This window comes from Hemitrygon akajei, unplaced genomic scaffold, assembly GCF_048418815.1.
Source record: "Hemitrygon akajei unplaced genomic scaffold, sHemAka1.3 Scf000115, whole genome shotgun sequence".
Taxonomy (NCBI): Eukaryota; Metazoa; Chordata; class Chondrichthyes; order Myliobatiformes; family Dasyatidae; genus Hemitrygon; species Hemitrygon akajei.
This window is the reverse complement of record NW_027332001.1, coordinates 347,418-369,523: the sequence shown is the minus strand read 5'-3', so window position 1 is coordinate 369,523 and position 22,106 is coordinate 347,418. Positions and strand designations below refer to the sequence as shown.

The window sequence follows — 22,106 nt, the reverse complement described above, 5'->3', positions numbered from 1 at the left end:
GTGAAAAGTAAAAATGGCAGGCAGGCAAATCCGGGGCAAAAAGCAACAAGAGCCACTTTTCAACATAATTGTATAAGGGCTAAGAGTGTTGTGAAAACAAGCCTGAAGGCTTTGTGTGTCAATGTGAGGAGCATTCGTAACAAGGTGGGTGAATTGAATGTGCAGATATTTATTAATGAATACTATATAGTTGAGATCATAGAGACATGGTTCCAGGGTGACCAAGGATGGGAGGTCAACATCCAGGGATATTCAATATTCAGGAGGGATAGACAGGAAAGAAAAGGAGGTGGGTTAGCATTGCTGGTTAGAGAGGAGATTAACGCAATAGAAAGGAAGGACATTGGCCTGGAGGATGTGGAATCGATATGGGTAGAGCTGCATAACACTAAGGGGCAGAAAACGCTGGTGAGAACTGTCTACAGGCCACCTAACAGTAGTGGTGAGGTTGGGGATGGCATTAAACAAGAAATTAGAAATGCGTGCAATAAACGAACAGTAGTTATAATGGGTGACTTCAATCAACATATAGATTGGGTGAACCAAATTGGTAAGGGTGCCGAGGAAGAAGATTTCTTGGAATTTATGCGGGATGGTTTTCTGAACTAACATATCGAGGAACCAACTAGAGAGCAGGCCATTCTAGATTGGGTATTGAGCAATGAGGAAGGGTTAGTTAGAATTTTGTCGTGCGAGGCCCCTTGGGTAAGAGTGACCATAATATGGTGGAATTCTTCATTAAGATGGAGAGTGACATAGTTAATTCAGAAACAAAGGATCTTAACTTAAAGAAGGGTAACTTTGAAGGTATCAGACGTGAATCAGCTAAGATAGACTGGCAAATGATACTTAAAGGGTTGACGGTGGATATGCAATGGCAAGCATTTAAAGATCGCATGGATGAAGTACAACAATTGTTCATCCCAGTTTGGCAAAAGAATAAATCAGGGAAGGTAGTGCACCCATGGCTGACAAGGGAAATTAGGGATATTATCAAGTTCAAAGAAGAAGCATAAGTTAGCCAGAAAAAGCGGCACACCTGAGGACTGGGAGAAATTCAGAGACCAGCAGAGGAGAACAGAGGGCTTAATTAGGAAAGGGACGAAAGATTATGAGAGAAAGCTGGCAGGGAACATAAAAACTGACTGTAAAAGCTTTTATAGATGTGTGAAAAGAAAAAAAAAGATTGGTCAAGACAAATGTAGGTCCTTTACAGTCAGAAACAGGCGATTTGATCATAGGGAACAAAGACATGGCAGACCAATTGAATAACTACTTTGGTTCTGTCTTCACTAAGGAGGACATAAATAATCTTCCGGAAATAGTAGGGGACCGAGGTTCTAGTGAGATGGATGAACTGAGGGAAATACATGTTAGTAGGGCAGTGGTGTTAGGTAAATTGAAGGGATTAAAGGCAGATAAATCCCCAGGGCCAGATGGCCTGCATCCCAGAGTGCTTAAGGAAATAGCCCAGGAAATAATGGATGCAGTAGTGATAATTTTTCAAAACTCCTTAGATTCTGGATTAGTTCCTGAGAATTGGAGGGTGGCTAATGTAACCCCACTTTTTAAAAAACGAGGGAGAGAAAAATCGAGGAATTATAGACCGGTGAGTCTGACGTCGATGGTGGGGAAAATGCTAGAGTCGGTTATCAAAGATGTGATAACAACACATTTGGAAAGAGGTGAAGTCATCGGACAAAGTCAGCATGGATTTGTGAAAGGAAAATCATGTCTGACGAATCTTATAGAATTTTTTAAAGATGTAACTAGTAGAGTGGATAGGAGAGAGACTGTGGATGCGTTATATTTAGATTTTCAAAAGGCTTTTGACAAGGTCCCACAAGGAGATTAGTTTTGGGGGTATGGTATTGATGTGGATAGAGAATTGGTTGGCAGACAGGAAGCAAAGAGTGGGAGTAAATGGGACTTTTTCAGAATGGCAGGCAGGGACTAGTGGGGTACCGCAATGCTCAGTGCTGGGACCCCATTTGTTTACAATATATATTAATGATTTAGACGAGGAAATTAAGTGCAGCAACTCCAAGTTTCAAGATGACACGAAGCCTGGCGGCGGTGTTAGCTGTGAGGAGGATGGTAAGAGGATGCAGGGTGACTTCGGTAGGTTAGGTGAGTGGGCAAATTCATGGCAGATGCAACTGAATGTGGATAAATGTGAGGTTATCCACTTTGGTTGCAAGAATAGGAAAACAGATTATTATCTGAACGGTGGCCGATTAAGAAAAGGGGAGGTGCAACGAGAGCTGGGTGTCATTGTACACCAGTCATTGAAGGTGGGCATGCAGGTACAGCAGGCAGTGAAAAAGGCAAATGGTATGTTGGCATTCATAGCAAAAGGATTTGAATGACAGGAGCAGGGAGGTTCTACTGCAGCTGTACAAGGCCTTGGTGAGACCGCACCTAGGATATTGTGTGCAGTTTTGGTCCCCTAATCTGAGGAAAGACATTCTTGCCATAGAGGGAGTACAGAGAAGGTTCACCAGATTGATTACTGGTATGGCAGGACTTTCATATAAAGAAAGACTGGATCGACTAGGCTTATACTCACTGGAATTTAGAAGATTGAGGGGGAATTTTATTGAAACATATAAAATTCTAAAGGGAATGGACAGGCTAAATGCAGGAAGATTGTTTCCGATGTTGGGGAAGTCCAGAATGAGGGGTCAGAATTTAAGGATAAAGGAGAAGCCTTTTAGGACCGAGATGAGGAAAAACTTCTTCACACAGAGAGTGGTGAATCTGTGGAATTCTCTGCCACAGGAAACAGTTGAGGCCAGTTCATTGGCTACATTTGAGGAAGTTTGATATGGCCCTTGTGTCTAAAGGGATCAGGGGGTATGGAGAGAAAGGAGCTACAGGATTCTGAGTTGGATAATCAGCCAAGGTCATACTGAATGGTGGTGCAGGCTCGAAGGGCCGAATGGTCTACTCCTACACCTATTTTCTCTGTTTCTGAAACCAGATTCCAGGTGCAGTCTGTTCCTGCTGGTTTGTTTCTAAAGTGTTACTGTTCGTAACAAAATGCTGGAATCTATCCTGCCATACCCTATGATCATAGCTTACAACTCTTACCCCACCAGGTGCTGCATTCACTTACAGCTCTTGTCGTTCTAGCTAAAATAAAACGATTCCTGGAAAAATCAGTGAGATAGAAGGTGCAAGCTAATACTTCACAATGAAGTCAAATGTTACAGGAAACTTTACTGATACACTGTACATCATTGCCTCTGTCAAAGTAAGAATTATAAAGCTCAATTGTTTAATCACATATTGTGTACCATTTGTTATTTTGGGGTACAGTACTGATTTGTAACAGGGGACACAACACGCAGCATCCACCCAATTGAGATTTCTTCAGTTTGGCAGGGTGGGGAGGGGACTATCACCTCCTATATTAAGCTGCCAGCCGAAGCGAGAGTTACATAAGGTTAAATGAATAAGCGAATCGCTCCCCACATTCACAGTAGGTGAACAGCCTCTCCCCAGTGTAAAGTCAGTGATGCACATTTGGTTGATTTGGCTGAGAGAATCTCTTCCCAAAGTCCGAGCAGGTGATCAGACTCTACCCAGTGTGAATTCGCTGGTGTCCCCGTAGTTGAGATGACCTCATGTTTCCTTTTAGGGATATCGTCTTCAAGTGAATCGCCACACCACATACCCAAGCAAGGGTTAACACAGAAGTGATCTCCACAGGATTCCCCAAACAAAATCCACTCCTGCGGATTATTCGAATCCCTTCCCACAGTCGGAGCAGGTGAACGGCCGCTCCCCGGTGTGAACTCGTTGGTGTGCCAGTAGGCCGGATGACCGTGAATCCCTTCCCACAGTCTGAGCAGGTGAACGGCTTTTCCCCAGTGTGAACTCTCTGATGTACCTTCAGCTGAGATGACCAAGTGAATACCTTCCCACAGTCGGAGCAGGTGAACGGCCTCTCCCTCGTGTGAACTGACTTGTGTACCAGAGGGAGATGGAGAACATGCAAACAACTAAATATTTCAGGGATGGGGTAAGAAGGGGTGGAGTTGCATTAACGGAAGTTAGAGAAGTCAATGTGCATGGCAACAGCTTGCAGGCTACCCAGCCGGTAGATAAGGTGTTGTTCCTTCAACCTGAGTTTGGATTCATTTTGACAATAGAGGGGGCCATGGCTAGACATATCAGAATGGGAATGGGACGTGTAATTAAAATGTCTAACTTCCGTTAATGCTGCTCCTCCCCTTCTTACCCTATCCCTGACATATTTAGTTGATTACCAGTTCTCCATCTGCCCCCCCCCCTTTCTTTCTCCAGAGGCCTCCCGTCCCATGATCCTTTCCCTTCTCCAGCTCTGTATCACTTTCACCAATCTCCTTTCCAGCTCTCAGCTTCACCCCACAACCTCCGGTCTTCTCCTATCATTTCGCATTTCCCCTCCCCCCACTACTTTCAAATCTCTTACTATCTTTCCTTTCGGTTTGTCCTGACGAAGGGTCTCGGCCCGAAACGTCGGCAGCGCTTCTCCCTATTGATGCAGCCTGGCCTGCTGTGTTCCACCAGCATTTTGTTTGTGCTACTGTTTGAATTTCGGATTTCCTCGGGGATATCGTCTTCAAGTGAATCGCCACACCACATACCCAGGCAAGGGTTAACACGTAAGTGGTCTCCACAGGATTCCCCAAACAAAATGCACTCCTGTGGATTATTCGTGGTGACAGGCGCACATTCGATGTGCACTGGATCGATAATCAAACCACCCTTGTGGGCACAGGAGAGTTTCAAACAGTGACCCTTGGCCATTAGCTTCCTTGTCTAAATCCTTTTGTTCTCTTTTTTTGCGTCCTTCTGACTGTGAGTGTCTGTCTCCTCGCTTAAAACGAAACAAACTGCAAGTAATGTAAACAAGCTGCAAGTCAGACAGTCCCGCCTCCTTGAGCTCTCTCTCTGTAAAAATCGAAAGTGAGCTAAGAAAGTCATCGGCTGACGTCATTGTTAGTCCGCACCTCACTCAGGCACTCTCTTAAAATGACAGTCCACAGCAAACGAAACTTAGGGATTCATAACACTTCCCCTCACACAAAACATTTATCTGGAAAGACAATCGGCAATGATATTGTCCGTGCTTTTCATATGCATTATCACAATACCATATTCTTGCAAAATCAGACTCTAGTTTAACAATCATCTGGTTTTGCCCATTACCTGAATGAAAAACACCAACAGATTATGATCAGTATAAACTACAAGAGGTTTCTTCTCAGGACAAACACAGACATCGAAATGCCGCAAGGCCAAGATGAGTGACAACAACTCTTTCTCTAAGAACCATAGAACATTACAGCACAGAAACAGGCCTTTTGGCCCTTCTTGGCTGTGCCGAACCATTTTTCTGCCTAGTCCCACTCACCTGCACCTGGACCATATCAACCCAAACCCCTCTCATCCATATACCTGTCCAGGTTTTTCCTTAAATGTCAAAAATGACCCCCTAAGGTGGAATAATTTCTTTGATGCTCATTGAATTTTCTCGAAAAGTAAGCTACAGGATATTCAACATCATCATCATCTTTTTGTAATAACATTGCCCCGGCAGCTTCATCACTGGCAACCACAGCTATAGAAAATGGCTTTGTAAAGTCAGAGCAGAGGTGAATAACATAGAAACGGCTTTCAATCGATCAAATGCCTACTGACGAGTTTCGCTCCGAAGAAACTTTTCACCCTTCTACAGGAGATTAGTCAGAGGAAGAGCGATATCAGCAAAGTTCTTACAGAACTTACGATAATATCCATCCATTCCCAGAAACCTTCTAAGAGCCTTCTTACCAGTCAGAATAGGAACTTGAGAAATTGCCTGGACTTTTGCCTGAACAGGAGCCCATTTGCCTTGAGCTATAACATAGCCAAGATAGGTCACAGTGGCATGGCAAAATTCACTCTTAGCCAAGTTACCTGTAAGGCTGGCCTGGAAAAGCCTGTCAAACAGCTTTTCTACTGCAGAGATATGCTCTTCCCAAGTGTCACTCCCTGTGACGAAGTCATCAATATAGGCATCTGTGTGTTCTAATCTTCGAATAACAAAATCAATCATTCTCTGGAATGTTCATGGAGCATTTTGCCTTCCAAAAGGTAAAACATTGTATTCATACAACTCAGAAGGTGTCACAAACGCAGAAATTTCTCTACCTCTCTGCATCAATGGAACACACCAATACCCTTTCAACAGATCAATCTTTGTTGGAAATTTAGCTTTTCCAGCTTTATCGATGCATTCATCCACCCTAGGGATAGGATAGGCATCTCTTTTTGTTGCTGCATTTACCTTCCTATAATCAGTGCAAAATCTAACACTACCATCAGGTTTGGGCACAATAATACAGGGTGACTCCAATCTGATGATGAATGACTAATAATACCATTTACCAGCATATTTTCAAATTCTTGCTCTGCTAATTTACACTTTTCTACGTTCATGCGATATGTGTGTTGTTTAATCGGTTTGGCTTGACCAATATCTACATCATGAACTGCGACCGTGGTTTGCTTGGGAACATCGGGAAATAAATCTTTAAACATCAGAATTAATTCCTTCAGCTGTTGTTGTTTGCTTTGGCTGCAGATGAGCCAACTTGTTATCAATATTTTCTAGAACAACCGAGTTCAGTAGCCTAACTGGGACCATGTTTGGCTTGTGAAAAGTCTCAGACGAGTCAATTGTTTCATTCTCAGGGTTACCAGATGCATATGTTTTGACAACAACACACACAGATGGTGCCTATTTGTCAAAATAAGGCTTTATCATATTTATGTGTACAACTTGTGTTAGTTACGTCAGTCGGGTGTTTTAATAACATAATTCACATCATTAATTTGAGAGCCTATTTCATACAGTCCATTGAATTTCACCTGGAGTGGATTCATCAACATTGGAGATAAGATAAGATATCCCCCACCTGTTATTTTCTTTCACAAGCCCGCTTATCAAACCAACACTTCATTTTGTTTTGAGAAATCTTTAAGTTTTGTCTCATGAGACTACACGCTTGGTGTAGTTTATTATTGAACTTCAAAACATAGTCTAACCAGTTAACATGTACATCCCCATCAATCCACTGTCCCTTTAACAAGTCAAAGGTGTCCTCAGTCTACAACCAAATAGTTCAAGTGAACTAAAGCCCAGTGATCCTGTACCGACTCTCTTACAGAGAACAAAAGCAAATATATTCCTTCATCGCAGTCTTTCCATTTTCAATACAGAATGTCTTAATCATTGTTTTGAGTGTAGAATGAAAACTTTCTACAGCCCTTGTGATTCCAGATGGTGCACAGATGATGTATTTGTTCAGCGCCTAATTCATAAACTACCTACTGAAATAATCCAGGTGTAAAATTACTTTCTTGATCAGACTGGATTTCTTTAGGCAAATCAGAAAATGTATTAAAAAAAACAGCTTGGTAAGAACTTTCGCTACAGTTTTAGCTTTAATATTCCTGAGTGGTATTGCCTCTGGGAATCTGGATGCAGTACACATAATAGTTAGCAGATAATGATGGCCAGCTTTAGGCTTTGCCAATGGGCCAACGCAGTCCACTATAAATTTAGAAAAGGGCTCACCGAATGCACGTATAAACCACAGTGGGGCCACTGGGGTGACCTAGTGGGGTTTACCCACAAATGGGCAAGTGTGACATGTTTGAAAAAGGTCACATCTTTCCTCAAATTAGGCCAGTACAATTATTTCATAAACCTGTTTACAGTTATATTCATTCCAATATGGCCACCTAAGGGTATACTGTGGGCCAAAGTGAAAATTTCAGCCCTATAAACTTTAGGAACTACAACTTGGGGAACAATTGTCCATTCCCTACTCGCTGGTATAGCAGGTGGCCTCCACTTCATCATTAACACTCCATCCTTGAGATAATACCCTACTGGCACTTTCTGAATCACATCATCTGAGAGAGCTGTTTCTTTTAAAGCTTCAATCTCAGGGTCTCGGTTCTGTTCTGCTATAAACTCCTTCCTAGACAGGGATAAATCTTTCTCATCAGACTTACTACCTGAATCCTGTTGAAACAATGAAGGCAGAAAACTCCCTGACATTCATCATAACCTGAATCCCGATTTTGGCTATCATGGGTATAAGAATCATGCTGCACAGAACCGTCTGCGTCGGCAGACTTTTTAACCATACTTCGAGTTACTTGGCAGGAAGGATAAATGTTAAAATCCATCTGTGGGTCGTCAGTGGTTGGGTTAGTTGTCAACAGCAATGCAGGAACAACTTTACCATCTGCCAGGTCATTCCCTAACAGCAAAGTAAACATCTCCCACCGGTAAACTGGAGCACAATCCGATTTTAACAAGTCCCGAAACCAACCCTGACTGTAAAGTTAATTTGTACAATGGAACAGAACCCACACCGCCTCCAATGCCTTTAATAAGATTTACCTCACCTGTTTCAGTCTCATCACCAAACTTTGGAATGCTGTCTCATATAAGTGACTGAGAAGCCCCTGTATCTCAAACAGTTTCGGTGGTACCGGGGTTGACCCTTCCTTTAATAATACAATCCCATCTGACGTAAAATGATCGAATCTCTTCTTAACTGGGTCAGACCTCTCAAATGCTTATTTGAGCCTCAGCAGAATGTTCAGAACCCTGTGGGTTTACTGGTGCTTCAACAGACTGATCACAGGCATTCGGGACTTGCCTCCTTTTCCTTTTCCTAAAGAGCCTCCACAGAGCCATTATATAAACAGTTTTCTTACAATAGTAACCAGGAAGACCAGAATATTTCTCCTTCAACTGCTTCCCTTCATCCTTACTCTTGTAACTAGTTCCAGCTTTAATTTCTGGATTACCCTGGTGATCCCTGCTACTCTTTTGGAAGCTCTTATTCGGGATAAACTTAACCTTCTGAGTTAAAGCAAGCTCATCTGCTAATCCAGCAGACTCCTGAAAAGTGGCAGCATCCTTTTCATCTAAATATCTCTTTATGTTATCAGGCACGCACCCTCTGAAATCTTCAATTAAAACCAACTCTTACAAGCTGTTAAAATCATCAGTTATATTTTTATATGTGCACCAGCGGTCAAAACTCATAACCTTATCATAAGCAAGATCCATATAAGTTTGGTTCACAGACTTCCTCAAATTTCTAAACTTTTGCCTGTATGATTCTGGGAAAAACTTGTAAGCTTTGAGCACAGCCTCTTTCACAATGTCATCATCAGCTGCTTCATCAACTGTCAAAGCAGAATAGGCTTGCTGAGCCTTCCCCTAAATTAGACTTTGTAAGAGAATAAGCCAACCCTCTGTTCGCCACTTTAAACTCTGAGCAACTTTCTCAAAATGCTGAAAGTATTTATCAACCTCTGCTTCGTCAAATGGAGGTACCAATTTAACTTCCCGACTAGCCTTAAACTTATCACCAGAGTCTAACACTCGAACACTTTGCTGCAATCTCTCTATCTTTTCCAGCTCGAACTGCCTCTTGCCTTTCCGCAGCCTCCGCACTTAATTTTTTTCACTTGAACTGGAGCTCAAGCTCACGAGGTTTACTTTCAGGAAACACATCCAACTCTTCCACTTTAAACACACCCTCCGGTACATAATGTTCAGCTATTACACTCTGCATCTGTGCACTCCTCATTGTCGATATCCCCTTAGCAGTTTTAACCTTTTAGCAATACATAACAACTCAACCCTTCTGGCGTCCTCCAATGCCTGGCACTTCGAGACATCTATAAACATCCGTTGCTACTGATTTTCCACACACATAAAAATCAAAAGGTATTTCCCCAATGAAATCGATAATTAATGACTACGCCCCCAAATCTGTTCATATCCCAGACGCAGGCCCAAATTTTGCTATGAATTGTAACGCTTTAGAAACGAACACCAGCAATAGGCTACACCTGGAATCTGTTTTTAATGTTAAAACTATCTTTATTAGATAATATAGTAACTTAAACAAGATAAACAAATGTGTTATGTGTATATATGTGTGTAAATATAACTCCCAGACTATGGAGTTCGGGAGAAACATGGCTTGGAGTCTTGAGATGGCAAAGTATGAAAGTTCAGTTCAACAATGGAATTGGTGATGAGAGAGATATTTGTAATACAGCGTAAATGTTGAGAAGGCAATTATGTCGAATTCCACAGGTTCCATAGTGGTAAAACGAGACAACAGTTGCTGTAGATTTTATCCGTCATCATTCCAAATCCACATACGAATTATCACGGAAAGTTACTCGTCACAAGGGGTATCGTCTTCAAGTGAATTACCCCACCACACCCAGGCAAGGGTTAACACATCAGTGGTCTTCACAGGATACCCCAAATAAGATCCACTCCTACGGATCAAACGAGGTGACAACCACACATTTGAGTACGCTGAATCGATAATTAACCCACCCTTGTGGGCATAGGAAAGTTGCGATCAGTGACCCTTGGCCACCAGTTCCCTGGTTTCGATACTTCCATTTTACCTCCTTCGTCTCCGTCTGACTCTGAGTGTCTGTGTCCTCGGTTAAAACTAAATAAGCTGCGAGCGATGTAAACAAGCTGCAAGTCAAACTGATTTAACTTTTTAATTTCTCTCTCTTAAAATGACAGTCCACTTCAAACAAAACCTAGGGATTCATAACAACGGCAACTCCCCATTGTGAACTGACTGATGTGCCAGTACGTGGGATGACTGAGTGAATCCTTTCCCACATTCTGTCTGAGCAGGTGAACGGCCTTTCTCCAGTGTGGACTCGCTGGTGTCTCTGTAGGGTGGATGACTGAGTGAATCCCTTCCCACAGACTGAGCAGGTGAATGGCTTCTCCCCAGTGTGAACTCGCTGATGTCTCTGTAGGTTGGCTGACCGAGTGAATCGCTTCCCTCATTCTGAGCAGGTGAACGGCTTCTCCCCGGTGTGAATTCGCTGATGACTCTGAAGGTGGGATGACCGAGTGAATCGCTTCCCTCATTCTGAGCAGGTGAATGGCTTCTCCCCAGTGTGAACTCGCTGGTGTGTCTGAAGGTGGGATGACCGAGTGAATCCCTTCCCACAGACTGAGCAGGTGAATGGCTTCTCCCCGGTGTGAACTCGCTGATGACACTGTAGGTTGGATGACTGACTGAATCCCTTCCCACAGAATGAGCAGGTGAATGGCTTCTCCCCAGTGTGAACTCGCTGATGTCTCTGTAGGTTGGCTGACTGACTGAATCCCTTCCCGCAGAATGAGCAGGTGAATGGCTTCTCCCCAGTGTGAACTCGCTGATGTATCTGTAGGGTGGAAGATTGAGTGAATCGCTTCCCACATTCTGAGCAGGTGAATGTCCTCTCCCCAGTGTGAACCCGCTGGTGTGCCATTACGTCAGATGATTGAGTGAATCCTTTCCCACAAATTCAGCAGATCACCAGCCTCTGCCCGGTGTGAACTGACTGGTGTGTCCACAGGTTGGAAGACCAACTGAATCCCTTCTCACACAGAGAACAGGTGAATGGCCTTGCCCAGTGTGAACTTGCTGATGTACCTTCAGTTGAGATGACCGAGTGAATCTATTCCCACTGTCTTAGCAGGTGAACGGACTTTCTCCCGTGTAAAGTGACGGGCGTGCCAGTTGGTCAGATGACCGAATAAATCCCTCCCCACAGTCTGAGTAGGAAGGATAGTCGATTGAATCCCTCGCTCCACTTCTTAAATATCCGGACAGAGACAACAAAACTGGCGTGCTGTGTTTGAGATTCCTGGAGACTAATTCCTTCTCGTTTTAACCTCTGAAATGCTTTACAAACTCCATCAATGGCTGTCGGACAACATTTCAGATGAGACTGCTTGAGTCGTCAAGTTTTGACCTGGCTGTTCCTCACTGTTACAATGAGGTTGAACCCAAGTTGGACAGAGAAATCATTTCCTGACTGGGCAGAGTGCTGGTATCTGGAATGACCATCAATTCCGATGCTCTTCCTGTTTCTATAAGAATGGGGCATTTCTGCCATCTGCAATTTGTACCTTGGCTCAGTTTGACTCTCTCCATTGGTATTATTCCCTGTTCCTGCTGAGCTGCATGGGTGCCTGGCCCCACAGTAACTGAAACACTCTCATGCAAATTGTCTTTCTTGACGTGCATCTGGGATTTTCTTTCACGTATTATTAACTTAAAGTTCCACAATTTTAACACCAGATAAAAAATCCCTGCTGAGCTGAATGGTTGGTCTGCACATCTGTTAAAAGGACAGAGTGAATATTAGTGTTACTTCAGGTTCCTGTGGAAAATTACAATACAGAAACAGGCCATTTGGGCCATCTGGTTTGTGCTGAACTAATTAAACTGCCCACTCCATACCCCTACCATCCATATACCTACACGAACCTCTTAAATGTTGAAATCGAGCTCGCATGCACCACTTGTGCTGGCTGCTCATTCCACACCCGGATGACTGTCTGTGCGAAGGAGTTTCCCCTCATGTTCCCCTTAACGTTTCGCCTCTCGCCCTTAACCCATGGCCTCTGATTGTAGTCCCACCCAATCTCAGTGTTAAAAGCCAGCTATGGGGGAGTAGAGGTCGACCGGGGATGACAAGGGAAGTCAAGGACAGTATAAAAATAGAAGAGAAGATGTATAACATAGCAAAGATGAGAGGAAAGCCAGAGGATTGGAAAACTTTTAAAGAGCAACATAAGATAACTAAAAAGGAATACGTTGAGAAAATACTAAATTCTAAATTTTCCTTCTAATTCCTGTGTATACAAGCCTGGCTTTCCCGGCTCCTGTTTGATTCTTACTGAGAGGGGGGGGGGGAGGAGGAGAGAGAGAGAGAGAGAGAGAGAGAGAGAGAGAGAGAGAGAGAGAGAGAGGAGAGAGAGAGAGAGAGAGAGAGAGAGAGAGAGAGAGAGAGAGAGAGAGTGAGAGAGAGAGAGAGAGAGAGAGAGAGAGAGAGAGAGAGAGAGAGAGATGAGAGAGAGAGGAGAGAGAGAGAGAGAGAGAGGGGCGGAACTATTTGACGATGCAGCGTGTTTACACTTGCTCGCAGCTTGTGTTTACATAACTTACAGTTTGTTTTATTTAAGCAAGGACAGTCACAAACACAGTCAGCCGGAGAGAAAGAAATAAGATGGAAGGTTCGAAACAAAGGACCTAGTGGCCAAAGGTCACTGTTTGGACTCTCCTGTGCCCACACGGTGGGTTGATTATTGATCCAGCGTATACCGAATGTGTGATTGTCACTTTGTTTGATCCATTGGAGTGGATCTGTTGGTTTGGGAGTATCCTGTGAGGACCACTTCTGCTAACCCTTGCCTGGGGGTGGTAATTCACTTGAAGAGGTACCCCTGTGACCAATCACTGTTGGTGATAATTCGTATAATCCATCTGGGGATTTTGTTGGAGTATCCCGTGGCTACCACTTTTGTTAACCCTTAGCTGGATTCGGGTGTGTTATGCGGTATCCACTTGTGAGAAGGGATATTCTGTGGAAATCACTCTCAGTAATACTTTGTGTGTTGGATCTGGATTGGGAGTACCTTCCCGAATCTACCTGTGTGTTAACCCTTGCTTGGATGGTAGTTCCTTCTGAAGACAGTACTCCTGTGATAAGCTACTTTTGGAGATATGAATTTGAGTACATATGAGTATGTGAATTTAGAACAACGACGGATAAGACCTACAGCGACTGTTATCTTGTTTTACCACTGTGGAATTTGTGGAATTCAACGTAATTGCCTTCTCTTGACATTCACCTTGGATTACAAATATCTCTCTCTCGTCATTGATTCCGTGGATGAACTGAACTTTCATTCTTTACCTTCTAAAGACTTTAACCTTGGTAGTCTCTGAGCTCAGTGGTTTGGGAGTTATATTTACACATATGTGTACTCATAACACTTTTATCTTTTGATTATTTTGGTTAATTTGTTATATTATAAGTAGATACGAATAAAGACAGTGGTTTTAACATCAAAACCACTCTCCAGGTGTGGTCTGTTGCTGCTGGTTCATTTAAACCGTTACAGGAATGTAACAGAGGTGTTGGTGTTTATGTCTTTCTGGGGGACCCCATGTTAACACCTTTCTCTCTCTCGGTCACACCTTGCCAAACAGGTAGAACTAGGGGCCTGCTGGGTAAAACTATGATTCCAATGTCTGTAATCCTGCTCAACCAGAGTGAGGAACTCTCAGCATGGGCTTCCTCAAATAACACCTGGGGAAGAGAGTGAGGAACTGTGGTCCAGTCAGAGGTGACTGTGGCTGTCGGTGTTTTGAGGGATGTTTCTCAGGACCCCACCAAACTGAACTTCCTATACTGGGAAACATGCATCCTGGCCAGAACTGCAGGTGCCCAGCAGCCGAGAGGAATAACTGAGACTGAGCGATTTTGGACGATCGCTTTTCTCTCCTATGGAGTAGCCGGGAATTCACGAGAGATAATCAATTTGGCTACAAGCACTTGAGGATCTGGCCACAACACTGCAGGGGCCCTGGCAGAAACACAGGCCCAAGTAACAGAAATATCCACTGAAATGATTGCAATCCGGCAAAAAGTTGTACAGAATCGTACGGCTTTAGATCTTATCCCAGCTGAGAAAGGGGGAACCTGTGCTATTACTGACACAGAATGCTGCACCTATATCCCTGATGAGGCTACTAACGTTACATCCCTCTCCAAGCACACTGCCAAGGAGACTGACAGCATCAAGAGAGTAGGGCAGGATTTACACGGGTTCACCGAAGGGTCGAAATGGTGATCTTCGAAGACCTGTCGGTAATATGTGGGGCATGATATTGCATTATGTCCAAATGGTTGTACATATCATTGTTATAATTACTGATGTATGCCGTTTTTACCCAATGAGAAGTCAATGCTGTACTTGGTTGCTTTCTCTGTAAAAAGTTACTGCTTTGTTGATCATGTAATGATCTAAAGGAAGGAATGATAAAGTATGTAAAAGGGTTAACACTACATTACAAAATAGCAGCCTGTTTTTCTGAAAGAAACTTCTGATGATGAGCCAATGTACTAAGCCGTGCTGAGCCATATTTCTTCTTCAGGGTAGCTAGCTCGGGTTTCAGGATGCTTATCTCCTTGTGCACTCATGTGTACAGATAGGACAGCTTCAGTCTGTTCTGTGTGTGTAAGCCATTATGACTATTTTGTAATTTGTCTTTAGGGTCTGTAATGTAGTAAATATTTTTGGCTCCAGCCTGTCTTGTGTGGGGAGTATCTGGACAGATATATCTGTGGTGTAAGGGGAATTGGTGAATTGGGTGGGAGCATTCACTGACTGTTCCTATCTGAGTGACTAACTAAGTAAGTCCCGCTCGGAGTGAATAGTTCAAAGGTTAATTTATTATCAAAGCAGGTATTCATAAATAACGCTGTTTTTTTTTCTTCTCCAGAGAACCAAGAAACAAAGAAAACATGAAAGTCGTTCAGAGAGAAAAAAAAATGAAACTCCCTCCACACCCCCCGCATCAAAAAGGACGGTATCCCGATCATCAACCTCCAAAACCCACCCCTCTCGCACAAAAGGGAAGAAAAATATCGACACCCGTTAAAAAACATTCCTACCCCGCACAACTGCGGAGGATCCGGTGTCACCAGTGTAGAGGCGGCCGCATCGGGAGCAGCGGACACAATAGGCGACCCCGGAAGATTCACAGGTGAAGTGTCGCCTCACCTGGAAGGATGATTGGACAACGGAGAGAGTTCGGCCGTCCCGCCCTTTCACTGTGACACCCCGAACTCCACATCAAATCCGTCCAAACGAATCTGGGCGAACTTTAATGACCAATAAATATTATTCCTCTCAGCGATCAGCTGTCTGAGTGATTCCCTGACTCTGAGAGGTAGTGGTATTTATGGTCCACACTGTCAGCGTGTTGAGTTTACCAGGAGACAAAGACTGCAGGGACGAGAGATTTTCTGTTGACTAATACACTGTGTGTGGACCCCGCTGGCAATTCTGGTGTTGTGACCCGAATCGAGACAAACACCACGCTGCCCACTCCACCAACAACACGGCACAGCCGGACACATAACAGGGGACTTTACATCCCACAACACTGGATTTTGTGATGAAACCCGTGATAAATGTTGTTGTCTCACCGAAAGGTCCATTAACCCTAACCCTAACCCTGCAATATGGTGTAAAATCCCGCTCCCCATACCAACACGGGTTATACAGACCAAAGAACAAACTGCCGGAGGAACTCAGTGGGTCGGACAGCATCTGTGGAGGGAAATGGACCGTCAACATTTCGGGCCGAGACCCTCCCTCTGGACAGAGTGTGGACGGGAAATAGTCAGAGAAAAGAGGTGAGGGGTGGGGATGGGGCAAGAGCTGAGGAGTGAGAGGTGGATCCAGGTGAGGGGGAGGTGGAATGTGAAAATAGTCACAAGGGTGGGAGGTGAGTAGTTGGGGCAACACGGGGCTGCAGAAGATGGAAATTAATTCCATAGAGGATGAACAAAGAGGTTAGAGAGTATTTGTTATAGAGAGTGCAATGAAGATTCACCTGACTGATCCCTGGGGTGGTGGGGTCATAACTTGAAGAAAGATCAAATGTGATAACTCTGAACATCATTACCGGTTGAACCAGGGATTCCAGTCTCTGAAAAAGGGGGTGGACTGTCCGGGACTGTAATGAGGGGAAAAGTCTCCATTCCGAGGGTGGTGAATATCTGTAAATCCCCTCCACAGAGGGCGGTGAAGACTCAATGGTCGTCCTCACGTCGAAAAGAGGCCGGCAGATGTGTGGTGACCGAAGGGATCGAGGAAATGAAGATCGGACAGAAACGTGGCTGAGATGGGAGAGCAGCCGCCATCTTGTTGATGGTTAGATGGGCCGAATGGCCACCTCCTGCTGTTTCTCACTTTATGTTTCAGTGTTCCTGTCCACTGAAGCCGGAGGAATGTGAATAGAAATTAGTGTTTATAAACACAGAACTGATTGAAATGAAACGTGAACACTTCCTGTTTAGGATTGAATTATGTTTCGGACCTGGATGGGAATCGAGCCTGTGACACTGTGACCTGGGGGTAGAGGGAAAGGGATCGGGGTAGATATGGTGTGGAAAAGTAGACATGTATCTGGTGTAAATATGGAATAATTTTTGGAATGCGGCGGATGGTTCGGGCAGCGTGTGAGTGGCGAGGAGCAGAGTCACCGGTTCAGGAGGGAGACCCTCCACCCGTCACCTGATCCCGTTTCCCATTCATGTTTTTCTGCAGATCTGCAGCATCTGCGGGTCACTGCTCTACGTGTACGTGTAGCTTCATCTTTCCCCGTTCAGACAAGGCAGTGAGATCCGGATCTGTCACGTCCTCTCATTGTGGGTGGACAATGTTTTTTTTTCCTGCAATATTTTCTGCATGTTTCATTCACTGTTTCAACATGCTGAAGTGCTGCCGGTGTTTCTGGGTGTTTGACCCATTTATGTGAGAATTTAGCTATTTGCATTTATCTGAGCTTCTCATAAATGTGTAAAGTTTAATTCAGCTTCACTTCAGAATTTCCAAAGCAACAACCCAGTCAGTCAAATAGTTCCACACAATTAAAATAGTTTATTACATTTTTATTTTTTCTATTTTTGCACTACATATATTCTTACTTTAAATCACAATTGTTAAAATCTTTTGTTAAGAATTAGGTTCTACTGCTACCGCAGAGATAACGGATTTCATGGCACATGCCGGTGCTATTAAACCTGATTCTGATATTGATATAGGAGACCCACCACCGGTCACCTGATCCCAGTTACTGCAGATCGTAATGTGAGATTGAAGCATTTTCCAGATATTTGCTTTCCACAGAAATGACAACAGTTCAGTTTCCTTCTGTGGTTCCAGAGCAAAAGCTTAGTCTGTCTAATATTTCCACACAATTAAAATGGGGAAATTTGTTTATTATCATCACGTACTGAGCTACAGTGAAAATCTTGCCTGACGTACCATCCACACAGATTGATACATTACAACAGTGCATTGAGCTGATATACGACAAAACAATAACTGTAACAAAGCATTATGGCTGCAGAGAAAGTGCAGTGCAGATAGACATATGGTGCAGGGTCACGTCGAGTTACATTGTGAGGTCGAGTCCATTTTATGATTCATTTGGCTTATAACTGCAGACTGGAAGCCGTCCTTCAGCCTGGTTGTACGCACTTAAAGGGTTTTGTATCTCTCCGCCAATGTGGGAGTGGGTTTGCAGCAAGAATATCCAGGTTGTGAGGATCTTTGAGTACATGGCCTGCTTTTCCGAGGGAGGGGAAGTGTCGGGAGAGTCCATGGAGTTGAGGCTTGTTTCTCTGATGTTCTCTGCTCTCCAAAGTTCTCTGCAGTTCCTTACAGTCATGGGCAGAGCAGTGGCCATACAAAGGCGTGAAGTATCGACAAGGAGCTCAGAGACCTTGGCCTTCACCCTGCCTTGTGTAGCTGGATCCTGGACTTCCTGTCAGATTGCCGGCAGGTGGTAAGAGTGGGCTCCATCTCCTCTCTCTCTCTGACCCTCTGGACACAAAACCCACAGGGTTGTCTCTTTGGCCCCCTCCTTTACTTTCTGTGCACCCATGACTTGTGTTGCCCACAGCTCCAATCTGCTATTTAAATTTGCTGACAGCACTACATTGATTGGCCTAATCTCAAATACTGGTAACAATCGACCAAATGCCTTCTGACAAGGCTCTGCCCAAACAAACTTTTCACCCTTCTTCAGTAAATTAGTCAGAGGAAGAGCAATACCAGCAAAGTTGTTACAGAACTTACGGTAACATCCATCCATTCCCAAAAAACCTTCTAAGATTTTTCTCAGCATTTCTAGAACAACCAAGTTCATTAGTCTAACTGGGACCATGTTTGGCTTGTGAAAAGTCTCAGACGAGTCAATTGTTTCATTCTCAGGGTTACCAGATTCATAAGTTTTGACAACAACACTCACAGATGGTGCCTGCTTGTCAAAATAAGGCTTTATCATATTTATCTGTACCACCTGTGTTAGTTTATATCGGTCGGGTGTTTTGATAACATAATTCACATTATTAATTTGAGAGATTATTTTATAGGGTCCATTGAGTTTCGCCTGAAGTGGATTTGTCAACATTGGAGATAAGGTAAACACCTTATCCCCCACCTGGTATTTTCTTTCGCAAGCTCGCTTATCAAACTGTTACGAACCCCGTAACTGGGTGTCTTACCAGCAAAGATAGAAGTGTCCGTTGGAGTCTGGTGATACTATTTTCAACAATATTTATTAGCAAAAATATACAAAATAATATCAATGCGAATATACAGAGAATATATGTTAGCAATACTGAAACTAAAAGTGCGGGAATAATAATAATCACTAATGAAACAAGCTCTATCGTTGTCTAGGGGATAATGAAATGACAGATAGAAATATAAAGTTCAGTTGAGTTCATGCAGGCTGTAGTTGCTTGGAGAGAAGGAGAGGGAGAGGGAGAGGGAGGAGAGGGAGAGGGAGAGGGAGAGGGAGAAGGAGAGGGAGAGGGAGAGGGAGAGGGAGAGGGAGAGGGAGAGGGAGAGGGAGAGGGAGAGGGAGAGGGAGAGGGAGAGGGAGAGGGAGAGGGAGAGAGAGAGGGAGAGAGAGAGAGAGAGAGAGAACGTGTGAACAGTAACAGTTATTATCTTGCCAACCGTCCTTTACGATTTTGATCCGTCGATGCGTTGTTGTTGTGACCATTCAGGTATGACCCCTCCGTCCTTTAGCCAGACCGTTCTTCCGTGGTGGACACGTCACCCAGGCAAGGGTGGACACACACACAAGCCCCCACCGGCCTCGCTGTAAAACACTGTGAGTTAAAATTTACCGACCCTTCGTTCGGTCTTCGATGTCCCACCCTGTCTCGTGGGTTTCTGATGCTCACTAGCGTTTCTCCCGGTGCGTCTGAGGGGTGTTACCCCAGACCTCACTTTTATCCCCACTCATGGGGTCTCAGGTGTCAATCAGGTTTGACTGACGTAACCCATCAAACCAACCCACTCTGGCTGTCCCCTGAGGGATTTCAATGAATAGAACAGTACCAAGTAAGCAATCCTTCTCCAAAAGACAATAGCATTAAATCTCCTCTTTTGTCAGTAGGAGACGTTCCTCCTTAGCTGTGTCTCTTAGCTGTCTCTCTCTCTCTCTCGTTCCCTTTCATGAGCTGTTATCAATAACAACTGCCCTGGCAGATTTCCTTTTGTCTCTCTTACTTCCTTGGTAGCAACATCGAAATAGTAGTGATTTGCGATTCTCCAAAAGGGGGGGGGGGGCAGGGGCCACTCTGCACCCTTCTGCCCATCAGAGTTATTCATCCTTCGTAACAAAACCAACACTTCATTTTGTTTTGAGAAATCTTTAAGTTTTGTCTCGCCAGACTACAGGTTTGGAGTAGTTCATTGTTGAACCTCAAAACATAGTCTATCAAGTTAACATGTACATCCCCATCAATCCACTGTTCCTTTAACAAGGTCAAACTTCCCCTCACTCTATGACCAAATACAAATTCAAATGGACTAAAGCCCAGTGATTTCTGTACCGACTCTCTTACTGCGAACAAAAGCAAATATATTCCTTCATCCCAGTCTTTTCCATTTTCAATACAGTATGTCTTTTTTTGGCGTGTGGGTGCATTCGTCCGATGATGTATTTTTCAAGCCCTTACAAGGCACGGACTGAGAGAGAGAGACAGTGTGGAACACATTGTGTCTTAATCATTGTTTTGAGGGGAGAATGAAATCTTTCTAGAACCCATTGTAATTCTGGATAGTACGCAGATGATGTAATTTGTTTAGCTCCCAGTTCATAAACTACCTGCTGGAATAATCCAGAAGTAAAATTGCTTCCTTGATCAGACTGGATTTCTTTAGGCAAACCAGATAAAGTAAAAAAAAACTTGGTAAGAGCCTTCGCCACAGTTTTAGCTTTAATATTTCTGAGAGGTATTGCCTCTGGGAATCTGGATACAGTACACATAATAGTTAGCAGATACTGATGGGCAGCTTTAGTCTTTGGCAATGGGCCAACACAATCCACTATAAATTTTGAAAAGGGTTCACCGCAGTGGGGCACTGTCGTGACCTGATTAGGTTTACCCACAGCTGGAAAAGTGTGACAGGTTCTGCAAAAGGTCAAATCTTTCCTCAGATTAGGCCAGTAGAATTATTTCATAATCCTGTTGACAGTTTTATTCACTCCAAAATGGCCACCTAAAGGCATACTGTGGGCCAAAGTTAAAATTTCAGTCCTATAAACTTTAGGAACTACAACTTGGTGAACAATTGCCCATTCCTTACTCACTGGTATAGTAGGTGGCTTCCACTTTTGCATTAACACTCCATCCTTGAGATAATACCTATCTGGCACTTTCTTAATCTCATCATCTGAGAGAGCTGTTTCTTTTAAAGCTTCAATCTCAGGGTCTCGGTTCTGTTCTGCTATAAACTCGTCAGCGTCGGCAGACATTTTAGCCATACTTCGAGTTCCTGCGCAGGAAGGATAAATGTTAAAATCCATCTGTGGTCGTCAGTGGTTGGGTCAGTTGTTTACTGCACTGCAGGAACAACTTTACCATCTGCCAGGTCATTCCCTAACAGCAAAGTAACATCTTCCACCGGTAAACTGGAGCATAATCCAATATTAACAGGTCCCAAAACCATCCCTGAATGTAAAGTTACCTTGTGCAATGGCACAGAAACCATGCCGCCCCCAATGCCTTTAATAAGATTTACCTCACCAGTGTGAGTCTCATCACCAAACTTTAGAACGCTCTCTAATATAAGTGACTGAGAAGCCCCAGTAACTCAAAGAATTTTCACTGGTACCGGGGTTGACCCTTCCTTTACTAATACAAACCCAACTGACATAAAATGATCGAATCCCTTCTTAACTCGGTCAGACCTCTCAGACCCTAACTGAACCGCAAACAGAATGTTCAGAACCCTGTGGCTTTACAGGTGCTTCAACATACTGAACACAGGCAATTGGGACTACCTCCATTTCCTTTTTCTTCTTCAGGATGGAACAATTAGCAATCATATGACCAGCTTTCTTACAATAGTAACAAGTAAGACCAGAATATTTCTCCTTCAACTGCTTCCCTTCATC

The 22,106-nt window shown here is 43.8% G+C and overlaps 1 pseudogene; it reads right to left on the bottom strand.

The window, feature by feature from the left end:
• Positions 1 to 3,744: 3,744 nt before the first annotated feature.
• LOC140723480 (uncharacterized) lies at positions 3,745 to 18,854 on the bottom strand (annotated as a pseudogene).
• Between the last annotated feature and the right edge of the window lie 3,252 nt (positions 18,855 to 22,106).